Below are 7,159 nucleotides of genomic sequence, written 5' to 3'. Positions count from 1 at the left end.
GAGTATTTTGTGAATGTGGAAAACTTTATACTGCTACTTAAAGTTTTTTATACACTTGAAATTTACTAGAAAATAAAGTACTTATCAAAACAACCATGTCATACCACGCCAGAAATACAGACATCAAACTCTGTTATAGAGGCCAAGCCCTACCCAGATCCAGTTCACCCACAGTGGTGATGCTAATCACCCTTGTAGGAGTCCACATACTACAAGAGGCACCATGGAAAGATTATATTGGGAGCCACTATGTCTTGGGTGCTGTGGATGACCTGGATGTAGATGAAACAGTGAGATTTCTGAATTCTAGTTTTCCACATTCAACCACCAAAAAACTGTTACAACTAAAAAATGAATTCAGTAAAGCTGCAGGATACAAAAAAAAAAAAAGAAAAATCAATGCACAAAAATCATTTGTGATTCTATACACTGATAATGAACCATCAGAAAAATAATTTTTAAAAAAATCCCGGGCTTCCCTGGTGGCGCAGTGGTTGAGAGTCCGCCTGCCGATGCAGGGGACACAGGTTTGTGCCCCGGTCCGGGAAGATCCCGTATGCCGCGGAGCGGCTGAGCCCGTGAGCCATGGTCGCTGAGCCTGCGCGTCTGGAGCCTGTGCTCCGCAGCGGGAGAGGCCACAACAGTGAGAGGCCCGTGTACCGCAAAAAAAAAAAAAAAAAGAAAAGAAAGAGAATAAAAAATAAAGAAAGAAAACTACCCCAATATAACTTATAAATACGAATGTAAAAATCTATCACAAAATAATAGCAACATGAAACCAACAGAACTTTAAATGGATAATGCCATGAGCAAGTATCTCTACACCAGAAGTTTCAGGTTGCTCAACATATTAAAAGTAAGCAATGTATTAAAGCACAATAATGGTGTGAAGTAAAAACACATAATCATATCAATTAATGCAAAAAAACTACAGTGAAAATCCAGTGTTATTTCATGATAAACACTCAAGAAAGCAGGACTAAAAGGTGGTTTGTTCAATATGGAAAAGAGTGGTACAAAAAGCCACAGCAAACATCATGCTCAATGCTGAAGACTGAAAGGTTTACTCCTGAAATCAGGAGCAAGGCCAGGAAGCTGGCCTCCATCACCGTTACTCAGTAGTGTACTGGAAGTTCTACCCAGACTCTTGAGGAAAAAATGAAAGGCATCTGTGGGTGAATGGAAAAATTAAAACTGTGTCTCTTCACAGAACATAGGTCACATCATCTTATATATAAAACTACCTAAAATCAGCAAAGAAATTATTTGAGCTAATCAACTAATTAAGCAAAGTTATAGAACAAAATATCAATTCATGAAAATCTGTCTTATATGTATACGCTAGCAAAAAATAATCTGAAAAAGAATTTATGAACACAATTCCGTTTTAAATAATGTCAACATCAATATTTAGGAGTATATTTAATCAAGGTACAAGACTTGTTTTATGTATGTAAAGTTGTATGTTTGAAATTACTGGAAAGTAAATTACTTTTCAAAACATCATGTATGTCAATAGCACGCCAGAAAAGCAGAGAAAACATCAAGCTTCCATAGAGCAGCCAAGCTTTACCCAGATCCAGTTCACCCAAAGTCCACACGTCATTTAGAGGCACTGGGGGAAGGTTATATTAGGAGCCACTGTCCTCCGTGTTGTGGACGACCTGGATACGGTAGAAACAGTGGGATTTTGGAATTCCAATTTTCCACTGCATTCCACAAAAAAGCTATTAGAACTAATAAATGAATTCAGTAAAGTTGCAAACTCAATACACAGAAATCAGTTGCATTTCTAAACACTAATAATGAACCATCAGAAAGAGAAAGAAGGCAACCCTATTTACAACTGCATCAAAAAGAACAAAATACCTGGGAATAAAGTTAACCAAGGATGTGAAAGACCTGCACACTGAAAACTTTAAGACATTGATGGAGAAATTGAAAAACACACCAATAAATGGAAAGACATCCTGTTCTCAGGGAACGGAACAATTAATATTGTTAAAATACCCATTCTACCCAAAGCAATGGACACAGCGAATGCAATCCCTCCCAAAATTCCACGGTATTTTCCCCCAAAATAGAGCGAATCCTCCTAGTATCTGTGTGGAGCCACAAATAGCCAAAGCGACCCTGAGAAAAGAGAACGGGCTGGAGGCATCTCCCTCCCTGACTTCACACTACATCACGAAACTACAGTCCCCAAAACAGCGCGGAACTGGCGCAAAACAGGCGCAGGGACCAGAGGAACAGGACGGAGAGCCCAGAATTCAGCCCACACGGGCGGGGTCAGTTAATTCATGACAAAGGGACCGAGGACACACCACGGAGCACGACACTCCCCACAATAAATGGAGCTGGGAAAACTGGACACCCCATAACTCATGCTGGCTACCCTGCACACAAACCTGACCAAAAGCCCAGCTTTGCACACCGAGCCCTTCCTCAGTCACATGAAGACGGACCCCCTCGGCCGTCAGTCGCCCCCAGGAAGCTTCTCCCCACTTTTCCTCACTGTCTCCTCACCTTTCCCTCAGGCATCACCTGGGTCCTCAGGAAACCTGTTCCCTAGTCAGCGTGGACGCAGCCCCACTTTGTCCTGAAGCCGAAACCCCAGCGAGTCCTAAGGAGACGGAGACCGAGCTCCTGTCAGCAGAGACGCTGAGCCGGGCGTCCCACCCGAAGCCCCCGCCCTCGCGCCTGAGGAGGAAAAAACTCCTCTCAGCTGCGCTCACAATCAAGTTCGCGGGGAACGAGCATGCGCTGTGGGTCAGAGAGGGGAGCTTGGCGCCACCATGTGGTCAATGCAGGAAGTGCAGGCCGCGCCTCCCTCACAGGTCACTGGAGACAGCGCCCCCTACTGACAGAACTGCTGAATCCATTAAACTGGAAATTCAAACTGAAGTGGAGTCTCTGTCCCAAAAGTTTTCTAAAATCAGTTAAGGAACAATTAATTGGAAACCATTTGGAATGAAATGAATGTAGATGCAAACATTACAACTTATACCAAATTCACTCAAAGTTATTCAGAGGCAAATTTTATTTTATTTTATAATTTATTTTTGCCTGTGTTGGGTCTTCATCACTGCATGTGGGCTTTCTCTACTTGCGTCGAGCGGGGCTACTCTTCGTTGAGGTGTACGGGCTTCTCATTGAGGTGGCTTCTCTTGTTGGGGAGCATGGGCTCTAGGCGCGCAGGCTTCAGTAGTTGTGTCACACAGGCTTAGTTGCTCTGCGGCATGTGATCTTCCCGGACCAGGGCTCGTGCCCAGGTCCCCGGCATTGGCAGGCGGACTCTTAACCACTGCGCCGCTAGGGAAGTCCCCACAGACAAATTTTAAATACAAAACTATTCAAAATTATAGAATAAAATTGACATGAGCTTGGATTTGCCCATGTAAATCATGAGCTTTGGAGTTTTAACACACAACACAAAAAGGCAATCTAAAAATGAAAACAAGGAATAACATGGACTTAATTAAAGATTTGTACTCTGTGAATGACCTTACTCAGAAAATCAAAAGACAAGTCACAAACCAGGAGAAAAATATTTGCAAACACATATCTAATAAAGGTTTTGTCTCAAAACACAAATAACTCTAACACAAACAACCCAATTAAAATAGGGAAAGATCTGAATGGACACCTGGCCAAAGAAGATACACAGACAGTACACAAAACTATGCCCAGGACTAGGGGGCAGAAAAACAATGGTCCAGGTCAACTCCCTGAGCCATTTGTGACTGTGGACTAGTCCTGTCCTTCATGGAGGTCTCAGAGACATGGAGAGAGAGGAAGGGGAAGAGGGTTAGTTATACTTAAACCTAACTCTAACCCTGACCATTCCGGCCACTTTCATTTGACATGGTCTAAGAAGTCATAGTCATAGTAATTATATTTTTTTAAATAAAAATAAAAGGAATCTCATGGCAGAAGAAAAAGTAAAACTGTCACTGTTTGTTGATAACATGGTACTCTATACAGAAAATCTTGAAGATGACACCTAACTCCAAATAGAACTCATCAGAAAACACAGTTAAGTTGCAGCATACAAAATTAATCTACAGAAATCGGTCGCCTTCCTATACACTCACAACAAAATGTCAGAATGAGAAATTAAGAAAACAACCCCATGGGGCTTCCCTGGTGGTGCAGTGGTTGAGAGTCCGCCTGCCGATGCAGGGGACACGGGTTCGTGCCCCGGTCCGGGAAGATCCCACATGCTGCGGAGCGGCTAGGCCCGTGAGCCATGGCCGCTGAGCCTGCGCGTCCGGAGCCTGTGCTCCGCAACGGGAGAGGCCACAACGGTGAGAGGCCCGCGTACTGCAAAAAAAAAGAAAAGAAAACAACCCCATGGACAATGACATTAACAAAGATAAAATACCTAGGAATACATCTAACTGAGGAGGTGAAAGACCTAGACTCAAAAAACTGGAAGACATTGATGAAAGAAATTGAAGATGATACAAACAAATGGAAAGACATACCATGCTCATGGATTAGAAGAATTCGTATTGTTAAAATGATTCCACACCCCAAGGCTATCTAGAGTTTTGATGCCATTTCTAGCAAAATACCAATGGAATTTTTAGGAGAACTAGAACAAAGACATGAAGCCATAAAATTCCTAGAAGAAAACCGAGGCAGTACACTCTTTTGTGTGTGTGTGTGTGTGTGTGCGTGTGTGTGTGGTACGCGGGCCCCTCACCGCTGCGGCCTCCCCCGCCGCGGGGCACAGGCTCTGGACGCGCAGGCCCAGCAGCCATGGCTCACGGGCCCAGCCGCTCCGCAGCACGTGGGATCCTCCCGGACCTGGGCACGAACCCGTGTCCTCTGCATCGGCAGGTGGGCTCCCAACCACTGCACCACCAGGGAAGCCCGGCAGTATACTCTTTGACAACCGTCTTAGCAATATTTTTTGGACATGTCTCCTCAAGCAAGGGAAACAAAGGCAAAATAAAGCAATGCGACTCCATCCAACTGAAAAGTTTTTCAACGGCAAAGGAAACCATCCACAAAACTAAAAGGCAGCCTACTGAATGTGAGAAATATTTACAAACAATATGTCTGGTAAGTGGTTCATACACAAAATAGACCAAGAACTCACTCACACAAGTTAGCCTCCAAAAAACCAAAAACCCAAATAAAAAATTGGCAGAAGACCAAACATGTTTGCAAAGAATATATACAGTTGACCAAAAGACACATGAAAAGATGGTCAACATCACTGCATCATCAGGGGAATGCACATCCATACCACAATGAGATTATCACCTCACACCTGAAAGAATGGCTATCATCTAAAAGACAACAAATAACAAGTATTGCTCAGGATGTGGAGAAAAGGGAACCCTCATGCACTTTTGTTGGGAATGTTCATTGGTACAACCACTATGGAAAACAGTATGGAGTTTCCTCAAGAAATTAAAAATAGACCTACCATATGATGCAGGAATTACACTTGGGGGTATCTTTCTGAAGGAAACCAAAACACAAATTCAAAAAGATATATGCACCCTTATGTTCATGACAGCTTTATTGCCAATAGTCAAGATGTGGAAGCCACCAAAGTGTCCATCAATAGACAATTGGATAAAGAAGTTTTCATATATATGTATGAAACCTGGACACACACACACACACACACACACACACACACACACACACACACACTGGAATATTACTCAGCCATAAAAAAGAATGAAATCACATGTCAATATGAATGGACCTAGAGGGCATTATGCCAAGTGACATGTAGCAGACAGAGAAAGACAATTACCTTACGATATCACTTATATGTAGAATCTACAAAACAAAACAAATGAACAAACACAACAAAACAGAAATGGACTCATAGATGCCAAGAATACACTGGTGGCTGCCAGATGGGAGGGAGTGGAGGGATGAGTGCAATAGTTGAGAAAGATTGAGAAGTTCCAAATTCCAGTTATAAAACAAATGTCCTGGTGTGATTTACAGCATAGGGAATAGTGTCCATAATACTGCAATAACATTGTATGGTGACAAATTGTAACTAGACTTATCTTGGTGATCATTTTGTAGAGTATAAAAATATCAAGTCACTATGTTGTGTTCCAGAAAACTAATATATAATATTGCCTGTCAAGTATACCCCAATTTTAAAAAAGAAGAAAAAATACTATCTTAAAAAGAGGAGGGGGGACTTCCCTGGTGGCGCAGTGGATAAGACTCTGCACTCCCAATGCAGGGGGCCGGGGTTTGATCCCTGGTCAGGGAACTAGAACCCACATACAGGCCACAACTAAGAGTTCGCATGCCACAACTAAGAAGCTCACCTGCTGCAACTAAGGAGTCCACGTGCTGCAACTAAGGAGCCCGCCTGCTGCAACTAAGACCCGATGCAACCAAATATATAAGTAAATATTTTTTTTAAAAAAAAGAGGGACTTCCCTGGTGGTCCAGTGTTTAAGACTCCATGCTCACAATGCAGGGGGTCTGGGTTCGATCCCTGGTCAGGGAACTAGAGCCCACATGCAGTAACTAAAAGATCCACATGCCACAGCTAAGACCTGGTGTGGCCAAATAAATAAATAAATATTTTTTAAAGTGTTGGGGAATTCCCTGGTGGTCCAGTGGTTAGGACTCTGTGCTTTCACTGCTGAGGGCGCAGGTTCAATCCCTGGTCAGGGAACTAAGATCCGGCAAGCTGCACGCTGCAGGCAAAAAAAATTTTTTTAATTAAAAGTGTGTAAAAATGAGTGTAGTGAGATAAAGAGTGGGCGTCAGATGAAACTTTGAAAGGATGCTGATTGAAAGGCCAAGTGCCTCCTGAAGTTTGACTCTCAAGTAGCCCAGGCAAACTGAGGACTTGAAGAGGAGGAGTCATGTGATGCTACTGGAATGTTCATTTGTTTCTTTGTTTAAATGGGGTTTATTATTTTTTTAAAGAAGTTTTGAGTTCGCAGCAAAATTGGGCAGAGTACAGAGAGGTGCCACATGCCCCAGCTCTGCTGTTACTGCTCTCTCCAACCACCCCCTCCCCGCCACCCACACAGGTGCTCAGAGTTTCCCTCTCCCCAACCATCCTATCAACATTCTGTGTGTTGGTCACTATCGCTGAATCTACATGGACACATCATGGTCACCAGAGTTCAGAGTTTACACTAGGGTTCACTCC

This window comes from Phocoena sinus, chromosome 18 (genome assembly GCF_008692025.1).
Source record: "Phocoena sinus isolate mPhoSin1 chromosome 18, mPhoSin1.pri, whole genome shotgun sequence".
In the NCBI taxonomy this organism is placed as follows: Eukaryota; Metazoa; Chordata; class Mammalia; order Artiodactyla; family Phocoenidae; genus Phocoena; species Phocoena sinus.
This window is presented reverse-complemented; position numbering follows the sequence as displayed.